Source organism: Trichosurus vulpecula, chromosome 5 (assembly GCF_011100635.1).
Source record: "Trichosurus vulpecula isolate mTriVul1 chromosome 5, mTriVul1.pri, whole genome shotgun sequence".
Lineage (NCBI taxonomy): Eukaryota > Metazoa > Chordata > Mammalia > Diprotodontia > Phalangeridae > Trichosurus > Trichosurus vulpecula.
The window spans coordinates 129,910,888-129,930,286 of NC_050577.1; positions in this window are offsets into that span (position 1 = coordinate 129,910,888).

Below are 19,399 nucleotides of genomic sequence, written 5' to 3' on the forward strand. Positions count from 1 at the left end.
AAGCTGCTAGATCTTGTGTTATCCTCATTGTGTTTCCACAACACACAGATTGTTTCTTTCTGGCTGCTTGCAGTATTTTCTCCTTGACCTGGGAATTCTGGAATTTGGTGACAATATTCCTAGGAGTTTTCATTTCAGGATCATTTTCAGGAGGTGATCAATGGATTCTTTCAATTTTTATTTTACCATCTGACTCTAGAATATCAGGGAAATTCTCCTTGATAATTTTTTGAAAGGTGATATCTAGGCTCTCTTTTTAATCATGGTTTTCAGGTAGTCCAATAGTTTTTAAATGATCTCTCATGGATCTATTTTCCAGGTCAGTGGTTTTTCCAATGAGATATTTCACATTGTTTTCCATTTTTTCACTCCTTTGATTCTGTTTTATAATATCTTGATTTCTCATAAATCACTATCTTCCACTTGCTCCAATCTAATTTTTAAAGTAGTGTTTTCTTCAGTGGTCTCTTGGACCTCCTTTTTCATTTGAGTAATTCCACCTTTCAAGGCATTCTTCTCCTAATTGGTTTTTTGGTGCTCTTTTGCCATTTGAATTAGTCTATTTTTAAGGTGTTATTTTCTCCAGTATTTTTGCGTCTCCTTTAGGAACTCATTGACTTGTTTTTCTTTCTTTTCTTGGATCACTCTCATTTCTCTTCCCAATTTTTCCTCTACTTCTCTTATTTGCTTTCCCAAATCCTTTTTGAGCTCTTCCATGGCCTGAGACCAATTCATGTTTTTCTTGGAGGCTTTTGATTTAGGGTCTTTGGCTTTGTTGACTTCTTCTGGCTTTATGTTTTGGTCTTCTTTATCACCAAAGAAAGATTCCAAAATCTGAGTCTGAATCTGAGTCCATTTTTGCTCCCTGGCCATGTTCCCAGCCAGCTACTTGACCCTTGAGCTTTTTTGTCAGGGTATGACTGCTTGTAGAGTAGAGAGTACTTTGTCCCAAGCTTGAGGGGTTGCGCTGCTGTTTTCTGAGCTACTTGTACACAGCAAGCTCTGCCACACCAATGCTCCTCCTCCCCCAAGATCTGCCAACCTGGACTGCAACTCAGATCCAAGCAGACTCTGCACTCCCACCCTGATCTGCTGCTTAATTCCTCCCACTAGGTGGGCCTGGGCCTGGAAGCAACTGCAGCTGTAGCTCTGGAAGCAGCCTCAGAGCTGCACCACCTCTGCCACCCCCAGGGAGGTGGCCGACTGTGAACTACTTCACTCTGTCCTAGCAGCTTTTCCCACTAACCTTCTCTGTTGTCTTTGGCATTTGTGGGTTAGAAGTCTGATAACTGCCACAGCTCATTGATTCAGGGCACTATGGCCTGTTCTGCCTGGCTCCCAGTCTGGTTGGCTTGGGCACAACCCATTCTGGGTTCTACTCTGCTCTGCTAGTAGCTCCATGCAATAGACCTTACCCAGCGACCATACAGGCTGTCCTGGGCTAGAGTCCTGCTTCCCTCTGCTATTTTGTGGCTTCTGCAGTTCTAGAATTTGTTCAGAGCCATTTTTACAGGTGTTTGGAGGGACCTGGGGGAAAGTTTTAGCAAGTCTCTGCTTTCCAGCTGACATCTTGGCTCTGCGGACCCCCACAATTAGGTCTTGAGCTTTCAATCAATATTCTTTTAAACTACAATAAAATTATAAATTAAAAAACTGTAAAATGATTCGGTGTAATTGTAATGATTGCTCTTTTCCTCAGGGAAGAATCAGGTGAATGCATCTTTCCTTTTGTTGGAGAGGTGGAGAAATATATATACGAAATATTGCACATGTTGCCAACCACAGCTATTTTGTTAGCTGGTTTTGCTTGACTATTTTTTCTTTCTCACAAGGATACATTCTCTGGCATTTAGGAGTAGTGATATATACAAAAACTGTGACATGAAAACAAAAACAAAGATTTTAAAAAAGAACAATGAAAATTGTCTAGCTTTAGTTGTCAAATCATAGGGACTGGGGAAATGTGGTACTATTATCAGATAATATAGCTGAAAAGAAGTTATTATGAGTCCAATTTGTATACATTGAGTGTGAACTTACTGTAGGGACAGCCAGATCATCACTTCTATCAGGCTTTTCAAAATATAAACCAAGAGGTCAAAGCTATAGTTTGCTGGGGGTCAAGTACATGAAACTAAGCAAGAATGGATCAGATCTCTAAGAGAAAGAATACTAGGACAGTAACTTGGAGGTGACACCTGCATTTACAATGTGTTCAAATGGAACATGAAATGGATACAAAGACGAAGCAATCAAAGAAAACTCAGAGAGTACCTTGTTATTTTAGCGAAGGGAGGAGAGACTTTTAAGAAGGAAAAATTATAGGATCTATCTAACCATAAGATTTAGATCGGAAAAAATTGTAAAACACTATAAAATATAACAGAAATGTTGAAGAGGATAAAAATTGATAAAAAAGAATTTTATTTGAATATTGGGAAATTATTAGTGACATTCAAAAGGGCTATTTAATTTTAGTGATATAAGAGAAATCTATGTTTGAGGGAACTGAAGAATAAATCTAAGGAAAGGATACAGAGACAGGCAGTGTAGACAAGTATAATTTCAAAAAAAGTTTTAAAACACAGGGAGAAAGATATATTGTCCATGAAAGTTATTGTCTTTTAAAATTTATTTATTAGTTTGGGACATTTGAATATGTTGCTGTTTAAAAAAAGATTGCATTTAGTTTTAATGGAAGCTTTAGAGACACTTTGAATTTCTTTTTTTTTTTACTTTATTTTATTACATATTTAATATTTTTTAGTTTTCAGCATTGAGTTCCACAATATTTTGAATTACAAACTTTCTCCCCATTTCTATGCTCCCCCCCCACTCCAAGATGGCATATATTCTGATTGCTCCATTCTCCAGTCAGCCCTCCCTTCTGTCACCTCACTCTCCACCACCCCCTTTTCACTTGCTTTCTTGTAGGGCAAGCTAGGTTTCTATGCCCCATTGCCCATATATATTATTTCCCAGTTGCATGTAAAGAAAACTTTTTTTTTGAACATCTGCTTTTAAAACTTTGAGTCACAAATTCTCTCCCTTCTTCCCTCCCAATCCACCCTCCCTAAGAAGGCAAGCAATTCAACATAGGCCACATGTGTATCATTAGGCAAAACCCTTCCATAATACACATGTTGTGAAACACTAACTATATTTTGCTCCCTCCAGCTGAGCCAAATATATAGGAATACAAGCCATTCCCCAATTGAGAAATGGTCAGAGGATATGAACAGGCAGTTTTCAGAGGAAGAAATTAAAGCTATCTACAGGCATATGGAAAAATGCTCTGGATCACTACTGATTAGAGAAATGCAAATCAAAACAACTCTTAGATACCACATCTCTCCTGTCAGATTGGCTAAAATAACAAAACAGGAAAATGATAAATGCTGGAAAGGATGTGGGGAAATTGGAACATTGTTGCATTGCTGGTGGAGTTGTGAGCTGATCCAGCCATTTTGGAGAGCAGTTTGGAACTATGCCCAAAGGGCTATAGAAATGTTCATACCCTTTGACCCAGCAATACCACTTCTAGGGTTGTATCCCAAAGAAATCACACAAGCGGGAAAAGGACCCATATGTACAAGAATATTTATAGCAGCTCTCTTTGTGGTAGCCAAGAATTGGAAATCAAAGGGATGCCCATCAATTGGGGAATGGCTGAACAAGCTGTGGTATCATGAAGGTGATGGAATACTAGTTGTGCCATAAGAAATGGGGATGATGCAGACTTCATAACAACCTGGAAAAACCTACACGACATAATGCTGAGTGAGCTGGAGCAGAGCCAGGAGAACGTTGTGCACAGCCACAGATATATGGATTCCGTGAGGACCAACCCTGACATACTGCACTTTTCTCAGCAACCTAAGGGGCAAGGACAACTCCAGGGGACTCACGATGGAGAATGCTATCTTCATCGAGACAAAGAACTGCGAAGTTTGAATACAGACTGAGGCACACTACATGCTCGCCTTTTTTGCTTCTCTTTTGTTTTTGTTTTTGGGTTTGTTTTTCTTTTTTTTTTTTTGGTTCTGTTGCTTCTTTCTCATGATTCATTCCATTGGTCAAAATTCTTCTCCATGACTTGACTAGTGCATAAATTAATTCAATGCAAAGTCATACATGACAGTTATATGAGACTCCATGCCGTCTTGGGGAGGGAGGGGGGAGGGAGGGGAGAAAAACTGGAACTCAAAACTATGTAGAACCATGTGTGGTAAACTAAAAATAAATAAAGAAATTTATTTTGCTCCCTCCTATCCTGTCCCCCTTTATTCAATTTTCTCCATAGACCCTGTCCCTTTTTGATTACCTCTCCCCCTATCTACCCTCACTTCTATCATCCACCCTTTTTTATCCCCTTCCTACTTCTTTCCTGCGGTGTAAGATGCTCAGTTGAGTGTGTATGTCATTCCCTCCTCAAGTCAAATCCGATAAGAGCAAGATTTACTCATTCCCCTCACCTGCTCCCTCTTCCCTTTAAACAAACTGCTTTTTCTTGCCACTTTTATGTGAGATAATATACCCCAAATTATCTCTCCCTTTCTCCCTCTCTCAATATATTCCTCTCTCATCCCTTAATTTGATTTTATTTTTTTAGATATCATCCCTTCATATTCAACTCACCCTGTGCCCTCTGTGTATATATGTTTGTGTATATTCCCTTCATCTACCCTAATGCTGAGGTCACATGAGTTACACACATCATCTTTCCATGTAGGAATGTAAACAAAACAGTTCAATGTTAGCAAGTCCCTTGTGATTTCTCTTTCTTGTTTACCTTTTCATGCTCCTCTTGATTCTTGTGTTTGAAAGTCAAATATTTTATTCAACTCTGGTCTTTTCACTGAGAAAGCTTAAAAGTCCTCTACTGTATTGAAAATCCATATTTTGCCTCGGAGCATTATACTCAGTTTTGTTGGTAGGTGATTCTTGGTATTAATCCTAGCTCCATTGACCTCCAGAACATCATATTCCAAGCCCTTCCATCCCTTAAGGTAGAGGCTGCTAGATCTTGTATTATTGTGATTGTGTTTCCACAATACTCACATTGTTTCTTTCTGGCTGCTTGCAGTATTTACCCCTTGACCTGGGAATTCTGGAATTTGGTGACAATATTCCTAGGAGTTTTCATTTTGGGATCATTTTCAGGAGGCAATCAGTGGATTTTTTCAATTTCTATTTTACCCTCTGGTTCTGGAATGTCAGGGCAGTTCTCCTTGATAATTTCTTGAAGGATCATATCTAGGCTCTTTTTTGATCATGGCTTGCAGGTAATCCAATAATTTTTAAGTGATCTCTCATGGATCTATTTTCCAGGTCAGTGGTTTTTCCAATGAGATATTTCATATTGTCATCCATTTTTTCATTCCTTTGGTCCTGTTTTATAATGTCTTGATTTCTCATAAAGTCACTAGCTTCCACTTGCTCCAATCTAATAATATTTTCTTCAGTGATCTTTTGGACCTCATTTTCCATTTGGCTAATTCTGCCTTGCAAGGCATTCTTCTCCTCAATGGCTTTTTGTACCTCTTTTGGCATTTAAGTTAGTCTTTTTTTAAGGTATTATTTTCTTCAATATTTTTTGGGTCTCCTTTAGGAAGTCATCTACTTGTTTTTCATGGTTTTCTTTCATCACCCTCATGTCTCTTCCCAATTTTTCCTCTACTTCTCTTACTTCCTTTTCCAAATCCTTTTTGAGCTCTTCCATGGCCTGAGCCCAATTCATGTTTTTCTTGGAGGCTTTCGATTTAGGATCTTTAGCTTTGTTGACTTCTGGCTTTATGTTTTGGTCTTCTTTGTCACCAAAGAAAGATTCCAAAATCTGAGTCTGAATCTGAGTCTGTTTTTGCTGCCTGGCCATGTACCCAGACAACTACTTGACCCTTGAGCTTTTAGTCAGGGTATGACTGCTTGTAGAGTAGAGAGTACTTAGTCCAAAGCTTGAGGGTCTTTGCTGCTGTTTTCAGAGCTACTTGTACACAGCAAGCTCTGCCACACCAGAGCTCCTTCTCATCCAAGAACTGCCAACCAGAATTGTGGCCCAGTTCCAGGCACGGCAAAGCAGGTTTTGCACTTCTACTCTAATTCACCACTTAATTCTTTTCACCAGTTTGGCTTGGGGCTGGAAGCAACTGCAGCTGTAGTTCTGGAAGCAGCCTCAGAACTGCAACACCTCTGCTGCCCCTGGGGCAGTGGCCGAACTGGGAACTCCTTTCACTCTGTCCCAGCAGTCTTTCTCACTAACCTTCTCTGTTGTCTTTGGTGTTTATTGTTTGAGAAGTCTGGAGACTGCCACAGCTCAATGATTCAGGGCCCTATGGCTTGTTCTTCCTGGCTTCCATTCTGGTTGGTCTTGACATGGCCCATGCTGGGCTCTGCTCCACTCTGCTCCCATCTCCATGTGATATACCCTTCCCAGTGACCATGCAGGCTGTCCTGGGCCAGAGCCCTGCTTTCCTATGCTATTTTGTGGGTTCCACAGCTCTAGAATTTGTTCAGAGCCATTTTTATAGGTGTTTGAAGGACCTGGGGTAGAGCTTAAGCAAGTCCCTGCTTTCCAGCCACCATCTTGGCTCCCCACTTTGCAATTTCTTATAGGTAATATAGCCCACTTTCTATATACTGTTCATTCATTACACAGAAGGCAACAAAGAGGCAAATGATGGGTGGGAGCAGAGTCAAGCATATTACTCATATGTAACTCCAAAGAAGAAAGAGAGTGAAAACATATTAAGGAGAGAAGAGAGACCCAACTCTTTAACAGTTTTGCTATATGACATTGAGGGATAGAATATAAGTCTAGGAACAACTAAATTTTTAAAGTAGCAGCTCAGATCATTGTAGAAAAGTTAGTAGCAAAGCATTACCAGTGTGGAAAAAAGTTAACTTTAAATATCGTGTTTCCTTGATATTAAAAAAAAAGACTATCTCTTTACAGAAGTATGCACATCATTGTTAAAATAGCTGTTAGCTCCACTACAGCAAATAAAGGAGGATTCAATTTTTAAAAGTTTTAACAGCTGATTTACAGATGCTTATATATTTGTAGATGTTTCATGATTACATTTACAATGAAAATATTATCAATGGAAAGATTCAGTGATTCATAAGTCATTTGGGTAGTAGCCACTAACGCCAATGCTGTCTGCCCACAAAATGAGACAATGAGGCAGAAAAGGATGTGGCTATAGTGGATAAGAAATGGCTGCTTTCCAAAATGCCTAGGGTAGAATAGCTTTGAAAGCAGAGGCCACAACTACTATGGTTTTTGTCTCCCTGGATCATTGAGCCCTTTTTAGGCACAAGAAACAGCTAGAGGGAGGTGGTGGAAAAACCCTCCACAGCAACCTTTCTATCTCCTCTGAGCAGAAAGTGGTATCAGTAGTCATTGTCAGTATCATTACATATTCCTGGGCCTATTGCCAATGACATACATATACTCTTGCCAATGAACAGATTTTTTAAAAATAAGTTTCTTTCTCTTCTCCTGTCCCCTTTACATTCTTTCTTTTTTACTTTCCTTGACTTTCTAGTTATATTCAATTTTATTCCTCAGGAATTTCTTTTCTTGGATCTTTTCCAATTCTGACCTCAGCAAAAGATTAGTATTTCAGAACTTAGAAGTAAGGAAGAGGAATCTGGCATCCTATTTTTATTTAACTACTTTATAATTCATTCATTGTATAACTCCAATGTACCTGGAACAGGAATCAGGGTAGAGAAGGTTTCTATGGGGGTAATTATAGAGTCACAAGAACTGCATTGAAGACAGGCTCTGCTTCTAAGATCTATATAACCCTGGGAAAGTCACAACAATTGTAGGCCTCAATACCTTCATCTACAAAATGAGGCTCAATGTCCCTTCTGCCACTGTAGCTACAATCCAAGGGGTTAGGTGAAGCACATGAAATTCTGAAAACAAGCGGAAGATTAGCCATATGTTTTGAGGTGCATGATGCCTCTTGTTATGACATGCTATCACTTTATGGATTTGGGTTTTTGAGGCTATTTCTGCAGAAATTGTATAATATTAAAGAAGGAACACTTGCTGTGGAGTCAATCGATCAACATGCATTTATTGAACAATGACAAGGCACTATGCTATTGATTGGAATACTAAGTTTCTTCTCCTGGTTCTACCACTATTGGGACAATGAGAATGGTTTGAACAAGTCATTTTCTGGACCAATTCTCAAAGTTTCTCATTATGACAATGGTATATTTTAGATCCCTTTTCAATCTACCATTCATTGTTTGATTCGATGATATCTGAGTAGCCTGGCTTCCTATAGATGGAATTAATTGATCAAATCACTTTTCCACTGAATTATGCTCTTATATGAAGAAAACCCTGCATTGAAACTGCTGAAACAGAATATTTACTACACATGTTATAAAAAACATCTTAATAAAGTTGAGAATGAAAGTATCTTACCAAATTCCTTTTATGAGACAAATATTTTTCCAATGCCCAAACTCTTAAAGGACAAAACAGGAAAAAAATGAACTGTCAATAATGCTTAGCAAGAATTCATTTCTTTTAAAATTCAGAGATATGATTTCTTTTTTATGGAGAACTACATCCACCAGTACAAATAGGTTTCTTGACTACAATTTATAACCTTAAAGAGTTGAAGGGTTAAGTGACTTGCCCAAGCTCACACAGGTAGTATGTGTCAGAGGAAATATTTGAAAACAGGCCAGACTTAAAGGTACTCTAATTAGTTTGTAAAAATGCTTTTTCTCATGAAAGAATATTCTTATCAATTTTTAAAATAAAATCTTAGCAAAGGGACTACAGAAATAAATCCAAAAGTATTAACTATTATCATACAATACCTAGAAATGAAATCATTTAACATTAGGAAAATGATAATTTGAATTAATCATTTATACACCAAAACCACAGGATTATAATAAAGAATAGTATTGCTTACAAAATGCAGAACTTATATATAATAAAATCTCTAAAAAGCACAGTCCTGAAAGGGCAATTCTTTTTTTTTCTTAACAAAACAGTCCTTACCCTCAAGGACCTTACATTCTATGGAGGGTAAAGGAAAATACCATGTACACACGTAAATAAACACAAATACATATATGTGTATATATGTGTATATACTTATTTATACAAATGTATGTATATATACAGGTGTGCATCTGTATTTTCCACACATACAAAGTAAATGCAAAGTAATGAAAGGGAGTGGGGTGACAGAGGAGAGAGCATTAATAGCTGATAAACGAGGAAAGAACTCATAGATGAGGTAGCAACTGAGTTGGGTCTTGGAAATAGCTAGCAATTGCAAGAGGTGAAGGAAGGAGAGAATTCCCAACATGGGAAATGTCCTTGTAAAGGCTAGGCTCAGAGATACAAAAGATGGCCTAATTTATGGAATTTCCTATGTGAGGCATATCTTTGTCCCAGCATAGATTCTTCCATACAAATTATATACTCTGATTTCTTGAGGGAAGAAATACAATGAAGAAGAGGAGCAATATCATTTTTCATTTGCTGTTGGGATTTCCTTTTCATGTGATAGTATGGCCATGATTAGATTTATTTTTGAAAATATTACAAAAAAACCACAATCGTTTCCTTTGACTTAATCCAATCCTCCCATCAATGTCTAGCTGACATTTTCTGCCAACTTTTCTTGTGCTTTTATCAAGATTTGCCTTCTTTTTTTTTAATTTATTTAACATATTTAGTTTTCAGCATTGATTTTCACAAAAGTTTGAATTACAAATTTTTTCCCCGTTTCTACGCTCCCCCCACTCCAAGATGGCATATATTCTGGTTGCCCCATTCGCCAATCAGCCCTCCCATCTGTCACCCCACTCCCCTCCCATCCCCCTTTCCCTTCTTCTCTTGTAAGGCAAGATAAATTTCTATGCCCCATTGCCTGTGTATCTTATTTCCTAGTTGCATGAAAAAAAACTTTTTTTTATTGTTGTTGCTTTTGAACATCTGTTTTTAAAACTTTGAGTTCCAAATTCTCTCACCTCTTCCCTCCCCACCCACCCTCCCCAAGAAGGCAAGCAATTCAACATAGGCCACACGCGTATCATTCTGTAAAACCCTTCCACAATACTCATGTTGTGAAAGCTTAACTATATTTTGCTCCTTCCTAACCTATCCCCCTTTATTGAATTTTCTCCGTTGACCCCGTCCCTTTTTTGAAAATATTTGTTTTTTATTACCTCCTCCCCCTGTCTGCCCTCCCTTCTATCATCCCCCCTTTTTTATCTTCTTCCTCCTTCTTTCCTGTGAGGTAAGATACCCAACTGAGTATGTATGGTATTCCCTCCTCAGGGCAAATCCGATGAGAGCAAGATTTACTCATTCCCCCTCACCTGCCCCCTCTTCCATATCTACAGAACTACTTTTTGTTGCCACTTTTATGGGAGATAATTTACCCCATTCTATCTCTCCCTTTCTCCCTCTCTCAATATATTCCTCTCTTATGCCTTAAATTGATTTTATTTTTTTAGATATCATCCCTACGTATTCAACTCACCCTGTGCCCTTTGTGTGTGTGTGTGTGTGTGTGTGTGTGTGTGTGTATATGTATATATGTGTGTGTGTGTGTGCATAATATATATACATATATATGTATATGTACCTACATATATACACACATAGACGCACACATATGTATGTATATGTTTACACACACACACACACACACACACACACACACATATATATATATATATATATATATATATATATATATAAATATATATATATATATATTTATATATAGGCATATTCCTTTCAGCTACTATCATATTGAGGTCTCATGAGTCATACACATCATCTTTCTATATAGGAATGTAAACAAAACAGTTCACCTTTAGTAAGTTCCTTATGATTTCTCTTTCTTGTTTACCTTTTCATGCTTCTCTTGATTGTTGTGTTTGAAAGTCAAATTTTCTATTCAGTTCTGGTCTTTTCACTGAGAAAGCTTGAAAGTTCTCTATTTTATTGAAAATCCATATTTTGCCTTGGAGCATGATACTCAGTTTTGCTGGGTAGGTGATTCTTAGTTTTTATCCTAGCTCCATTGACCTCCAGAATATCATATTCCAAGCCCTTCAGTCCCTTAATGTGGAAGCTGCCAGATCCTGTGCTATCCTGATTGTTTTTCCACAATATTCAAATTGTTTCTTTCTGGCTACTTGCAGTATTTTCTCCTTGACCTGGGAGCACTGGATTTTGGTGACAATGTTCCTAGGAGTTTTCTTTTTGGGATCTATTTGAGGAGGTGATCTGTGGATTCTTTCAATTTTTATTTTACCGTCTGGCTCTAGAATATCAGGGCAATTCTCCTTGATAATTTCTTGAAATATGATATCTAGGCTCTTTTCTGATCATGGCTTTCAGGTAATCCAATAATTTTTAAATTATCTCTCCTGGATCTATTTTCCAGGTCAGTGGTTTTTCCAATGAGATATTTCACATTATCTTCCATTTTTTCATTCCTTTGTTTCTGTTTTATAATATCTTGATTTCTCATAAAGTCAGTAGCTTCAACTTGCTCAAATCTCATTTTAAGGTAGTATTTTCTTCAGTGGTCTTTTGCACCTCCTTTTCCATTTGGATAATTCTGCCTTTCAAGGCATTCTTCTCCTCATTGGCTTTTTGGAGCTCTTTTGCCATTTGATTTAGTCTGTTTTTTAAGGTGTTGTTTTCTTCAGTGTATTTTTCAGTATTTTTTTGGGTCTCCTTTAGCAAGTCATTGACTTGTTTTTCATGGTTTTCTCGCATCCTTCTCATTTCTCTTCCCAATTTTTCCTCTACTTTTCTAACTTGCTTTTCCAACTCCTTTTTGAGCTCTTCCATGGCCTGGGACCAGTTCCTGTTTTTCTTGGAGGTTTCTGTTGTAGGCCCTTTGACTTTATTAATTTCTTCTGTCTGTATGTTTTGGTCTTCTTTGTCAGCAAAGAATGAATGCAAAGTCTGAGACTGAATCTCAGTGTGTTTTCACTGCCTGGCCATATTCCCAGCCAGCTAACTTGACCTTTGAGTTTTTCAGTGGGGTATGACTGCTTGTAGACTACAGAGTTCTATGTTCCACGTTTGAGTGGGAGGTGCCAGCTCTGCCACACCAGCACTGCTACTTGCCCAAGAACCCCCAACCTCAAATGGGTTTAGAGCTTCGGCAGGCTGTGCACCCCTGCTTTGATCTGCCACTTAATTCCTCCTACCAAGTGGGCCTGGAGCGGGAAGCAGCAACAGCCTTGGCTGCCCCACCTCCGCTGCCCCCGGGGCTGGAAGCCGAACCGCGAACTCCTTTCACTCCCGCAGCTTTTCCCACTAACCTTCTCAGCAGTCTTTGGTGTTTGTGGTTTGAGAAGTCTCGTAACTGCCGCAGCTCACTGATTCAGGGCGCTAGGGCATGCTCTGCCCGGTTGCTGGTCTTGTTGGTCCATGCCGCTCAGGCTGGGCTCTGCTCCACTCCGTTCCCAGCTCCCAGCTCCCAGCTCCGTGTGGTATAGACCTCACCCAGAGACCATCCAGGCTGTTCTGGGCTGGAGCCCTGCTTCTCTCTGCTGTTTTGTGGGTTCTGCCGTTCTAGAATTGGTTCAGAGCCATTTTTTATAAGTTTTTGGAGGGACTTGGTACGGAGCTCATGCTATTCACTGCTTACCAGCCGCCATCTTCCAATCTAATTTTTAAGGTGGTATTTTCTTCACTGCTCTTTTGGACCTTCTTTTCCATTTGGATAATTCTTCCTTTCAAGGCATTCTTCTCCTCAATGGCTTTTTGGAGGTCTTTTGCCATTTGAGTTAGTCTATTTTTAAGGTGTTGTTTTCTTCAGTGTTTATTTGGATCTTCTTTAGGAAGTCATCTGCTTGTTGTAAGCAGAATGGCCTTTGTTTTCTTTGAGTGACTCAGTTTATCTCATTGAGCCTTGCTGGGTGCTGGGTCTTTTAGACCACATGGGCTTAAGTCTGCCTCTTTGTGACAGTTCATGGGGCTGGCTAAGGGAAGTTGTTAACTCCAGAGCCATGCCCTATTGGGTGTTTACCTAATCTACATGGATGTGAACCTCCCAGGGTTCTAAGGGGAGGGGCCAACTCAAGAATCAATCAGTACTGGTCATTCAGGTGTTGCTTGATGATGTAAAAAACTCTTTAAGAGGAGAGAAGACAGCTTGAAGATCCCTTTTCTGTTGGAGCCAGAGACAGCTACAGCCGAAGCTGAAGCAGGAGCTGCCAATAGCAGAGCTGACCCACGTGTGGACTGAGGAGTGCTGAGCAAGCACTTGAGGCCACTGGGTAATCTTTTTACCATAGAGGGGAAGCATGTATATGATTTTGCTTTATACCATCATGCTTCTCTGTGGCCTTCTGGTTACTCTTGCGAGGCCGACTCATTGGGCCTGGAAGCTTTTGATCAAAATATCAAAATGAGGATGCTAGTTTGTGGGTCTGTTACTTTGGAGCTTCAATACATGCTTTAATTCTTCTGCCTCCTACCTAGAGAATTCCTTATATCCTGCAGTTCTAAACCTTTCAGACATACATATGATTCTCTTTGAAATCATAAATTCTGCCTTCATAATATACTTGTTTTTCATGGTTTTCTCGCATCAGTATAATTTCTCTTCCCAACTTTTCCTCTACTTCTCTAGTTTGCTTTTCCATATCCTTTTTGAGCTCTTCCATGGCCTGAGACCAATTCATGTTTTTCTTGGACACTTTTGATTTAGGGTCTTTGACTCTGTTGACTTTTTCTGGCTGTATGTTTTGGTCTTCTTTGTCACCAAAGCAAGATTCCAAAGTTTGAGTCTGAATCTGAGTTCATTTTTGCTGCGTGTTCATGTTCCCAGCCAACCACTTGACCCTTGAGCTTTTTGTCAGGGTATGACTGCTTATAGAGAACAGAGTACTTTTTCCCAAGCTTGAGGGGCTGCGCTGCTGTTTTCAGAGCTGCTTGTACACATCAAGCTGTGCCACACCAGTGCTCTTCCTCCCCCAAGATCTGCCAACCTAGATGGTGACTCAGATCCAAGCAGGTTCTGCACTACCACTCTGATCTGCCACTTAATTCCTCCCACCAGGTGGGCTTGGGGCTGGAAGCAACTGCAGCTGTATTTCTGTAGCTGCACCACCTCCACTGCCCCTGGGGTAGTGGCCGAACCATGCACTCCTTTCACTCTGTCCCTGCAGCTTTTCCCACTCACCTTCTCTGTTGTCTTTGGTGTTTTGGGGTTGAAAAGTCTGGTAACTGCCACAGCTCATTGATTCTGGGTTCTAGGACCTGTTCTGCCTGGCTCCCAGTCTGATTGGTCCAGGCATAGCCCACACTGGGCTCTGCTCCACTCTGCTCCTAGCTCCATGCTATATACCTTGCCCCACAACCATCCAGGCTGTCCTGGGCTGGAGCCCTCCTTCCCTCTGCTATTTCATGGGTTCTGCAGTTCTAGAATTTGTTCAGAGCCATTTTTATAGGTGTTTGGAGGGTCCTGTCAGAGAGCGCTAGGCAAGTCCCTGCTTTCCAGCTGCCATCTCAAGGGCAATTCTTAAAATTGATCAGAAGTATATATCTAAAATAGAGAACACTGAAAGGTTTCCAGTAAGTGTGAGAGTAAAAAGGAGGGGGGGACTCTTCTCTCCACTATTCTTTGACATAATTCTAGAAGTCCTATCTTTAGGAACCAATGAGGAAATTCAGAAATATAAATTTAAACAAAGGAGAGACAATTCTAAAAACTTTGAAAGGATTTTTCCTAAATCCTTAGAAAAAAAAATTGAATGATGCAAGAATCCCTGCTACAAATCAAACTTCATAACTACAGTTATGATATTTATTCAATTTGATATTTGGTTGCATGGAGAGTGGTGCTGTATTTTCCCTTTCTGCACATAAATAATTGCATGTTAGAATAAGCTCCATTTCCATTTTAAATGTTGAATTCCCTTTTTCTTCTTTTATCCTAGTTATCATGGAATATTAACAAAGAGAGAAATATATTCTTCTTCCCTATCTCAGAAACCTGATTCCAAAGCCAGACTAGAAAGTCTGAACCCTTTCCCCTGTCTTGAAACCAGCAAACTTCCTCTGAAGCTGTTATCTTACTGATTGTGAACCTAGCAGAATTCTGTTTTTGTGTGTATGTACTGTAAATACCGGTGGAAAATGTATTATACCACTTGTCCATAAAATCTTCCATTCTCTTTATGCCAACTAATGCTTCTCCATTCATTAGCTTGTAATTTTTATATAGAATGAAACCACGTATTCAAAATTGCAAACAGTGGGTTTTCTTGTCATTATAGATATAAGTAAAATTTTACTCACACTTAACAGCTTAGTGATTTTCTACCTGCATTTAAGTTTTCAAGGTTCCCATATGATTTAATCAGTTTTATTCTGACCATGATTTGCAAAGGTGGTGATACAGTAAATGTGTTTTAAACATCATCTTTGAAATTAGAATATTATGGGAACACATTAGGCATCCAACTATCTGGAAAGGTTTGTATACTCTTTTCTTTTCTTCATATCCCTGGTGCTTAGCACAGAGCCTGGCATATAGTGAGTTCTTAAGAAATGCTTGTTAACTGACTATATTAGGTGCTTTTTAAGGGTAACTTTTAGGTCTGGTTCTATGATTCTGAGAATGTGTCCCAAAAACAAGTAATTAGTAAGATGTGATATAAAGAATATTAGACTGGAAAATAGAGGCCACCTAGACTCAAGTCCTGGCACTGCCATTGGCCACTTTTATGTTTCTGGACAATTCATTTTACTTATCTGTGTATAACTACTACATAAAATACATAAATATGATGCAGGCATCATGTAATGCAGGCAGTATGTATGACTCCGGAAGTCAAAACACAGAAACTAGTATTGTATTAGCATATTACTCCAGTCCAAACTATCACTAACAATAGCTAAGAGGCTTACTATATGAGGATATATATATATATATATATATATATATATATATATATATATATATATATATATATGGATAAACATAAATATGTAGTCATATAGACTCTCTCAGATGTATTATTATTTGCTAACCACTCTGATTTCTAATGAACATTTTCCCCACAATAGAAGTATATATTATAGTTTATATAGACAAAATCTCCTCTAACCACTATTTGGGAATATAAGGCCTAGTAAAAATTTTTCCCCACAATGGTTGTTCAATACATTTTGACTAATTGCTGCAACAAATTTGCTCATGTACTTGAATATGACTGAAAATATCATATTCTACCTGTAATCCTTTAAACACTGATAACAACTCCTCAATAGTGAACAAAGCTATTATTACTTGAAAACTTTGATGAGTCTGTGATTTCATCATGTGAGTACTCCTTCAACTAGAGCAAATCACAATCCATCTATCCTTTATCATTCTTTATAATAGTTTTTCATGTTTTTTCTATATATCCTCCACAGAGAATCTAGTCAGTTAACCAATCAGTTATCAAGCACTTATTGAGGGTTTACTAGGTGCCAGTCACTGGGCTAAGTACTGTGGATACAATGTGCTTCTTCACTTCGAATTGATTTTTAAATATTTCATGGATACCAGAACAGTAATCTGGTTGTGAATCCTCTATGTCTTACTCTTGCTACATGAATAGCTGATCTACTTTTCTAATCATATGTGTCCTTAGCAAAGCTTTATACCATTCTCTGCATTCAAATCACCTTTGGTAATATGATATAGTTTACTTCTACCCATATTGAGTCTTTGCATTCTCTTTGGGTCACCTTTAATCTTGATTCTTCTAACACATTCTTTGGTTTTGTTGTATTCTTAGGAGGTTGCCTGTTTAGTTGTCCTTAATTATACCTCAATTTACCCCTTGGTAATTAATACCTTACTTATCTATTAACCCCTTGGTAACAAATGGCTAGAATTAAGGTTATAATAACTTGCCTATTTACCAGTCAGCTCTATCCAGAAGATTAGCTCTCAAGAAAGTAGTGATAAAGGAATCACAAGGTGGAATTGCTGTGGTGGCTTGCTATTGTAAATAGAGTTCAATGGTCTTTATTTTAAACTGACCTGCCCCTTAAAATGGGAAAGAATCACTATTGGCCATCTGATCTGGCATAAAGCTTAAAATGCAAAAGTGGTAATATCATCTTTGACCCTAATCTTTATAAAACTCTAGCCAGAAGGAAATAATTGTATGTGATCCAATTATACTAAAAGTGCTGGGGAATGCTTCAATATGTAGATATCTCCAGAGCTCTCTTTCTTTCTCTTTTTTTCTTTCTCTCTTATCAGTTTGTCTCTTAAAATCTCTCCTCTTTTGGTTTCATTCCTCACAGACAGAGCAGCAGGCTCTGTTCTTCTAGTTTTAGGACACAGCAGCATCTGGGAGCTCTTTTACTTTCTCCTTTGTTTTTTCTTTGGTACCAGTATGGGAACTCTCACTGGACTAAGCATAAATATTAATCAACAGTCAATGCCTCCTCCCTTCCCCTGCCCTCTGCAAAAATGCTTTTGTATCTGCAATAGGAGAGTTACTCCTAAAATTGAGACATGATATACTGAATAGTGGGTCCTGGAGTCATGAATCTATCCATCCATCAATCAGTCAATTAATAATTATAACATTATAAATCAGGCACTATGATAAGTGATGAGATAAAATGAAAAAAAAAAGCAAGAGCCACCTTTGTCCTTAAAGGGATTACTTTCTAATTGGCAAACAACCCATAAAGAGATACTTTCAAGATACATACAGAGTAGACAGATTTGACCTTAGTAGCAAGGCATTAGTAATTGAGAGAACCAGGAATGGACTCCTGTACAAGTTGGTGTTTGAGATATTCAGGTTTTGAAGGTAGTCAGAGATTCTAACAGATAGGTGAGAAGGAACAACATTTTAGGCAAGGGAGAAAGCCAGTGTAATGACTGAGATAGAACATGGAAGAGTTAATGTGAGGAGCAACAATTAGACCAGGTTAGTTGGAGTCACTTTTATGCATATTGACTATGGATCCCTGGTCAAATCCCTTGTCCCTTCAGTACACTAGGCAGTGCTCTATGACTATGCATTGTATAGAATATGCCAGCCAGTATTGGTGGACAGAATTTCCATACCAGGTAGTTCTCCATGTCAATGAAATTGTAGACCCAGAGCTTATCTCTACTCCCAATTTAATAATATCATACATATGTGGTCTGGAATTCACATTTATTTTATAATGACCATAGTTTTTGACCAAGTCAATATTTTAGAAATACCTCTGGGAAATCATGTTAGGTGGCTTTTGTTACTGATACATTCAATGACTTTGGAAAACTTTAGCTTTATTTGAATGTGTCTGTTCAGATTGAATGCACAGTTAGATCATTGTGAATACACAGCATCTGTGACATGACCATCTACTGTGGGGAGGTATTCTTCTATCATTTCCTAAACTAGAACTCCAAATGCTCATTTTATCTTGGGAATAAAATAGTAGCTTAATTTTTAATTATGTTATATATTCTGTTGGGACCTGCATATAAATGTTTATTTCTCATATGTCTCCTCTCTATTATTTATGCCTCTTGCAATATTAAATATGAACATGCATGTGTGCACACATATCAGGCTAAAATTGTGTGCCTATATTTTCAAAGTAGATTTAAAAAATCCCAACCAAGACAATGATGAAATTTGTACATTATCAATTCAATTTTCATACTTAAAAACAGCTTCTAAAATCATAGTCATGGATAAGTTATGAAATTTACTTCTTTACTGGCTCACCAAATTCTAGAGAAACAATTAGCATGTGATACAGCATTGAAGGCCCCCTTCCCAAGTTTGTCTCCGTACAGTGATATGCTAAACTTATTCTGGCAGAAACAGAAAATTGAGATTCTGAGCAAATGAGTAGATTTTTCATAAAGGTATCTCCTCCAGTCCAAAGAACTTGAAATATCCTCATAACAGGGGTTGAGGCTGAGGTTGTGGTAGGGGAGAGATGCCTTTCCTGAGTCTCCAAGCACTGTAGTTTTTCTCCCTGTATTTGTGGAACATAGTAAGAAAATTCATACTTGGGGGGGGGGTGGAGCCAAAATGGCGGCTGGAAAGCAGGGACTGGCATGAGCTCTCCACCAAGCCCCTCCAAAAACTTATAAAAAATGGCTCTGAACCAATTCCAGAACTGCAGAACTCACAAAATAGCAGAGGGAAGCAGGGCTCCAGCCCAGGATAGCCTGGATGGCTGCAGGGTGAGGTCTTTCATGCACGGAGCTGGGAGTGGAGCAGAGTGGAGCAGAGCCCAGCGTGGGCTGCATGGACAAACCAGACCAGGAGCTGGGCAGAGCAGGCCCTAGTGATCTGAATCAGTGAGTTATGGCAGTTGCCAGACTTCTCAACCCACAAACACCAAAGA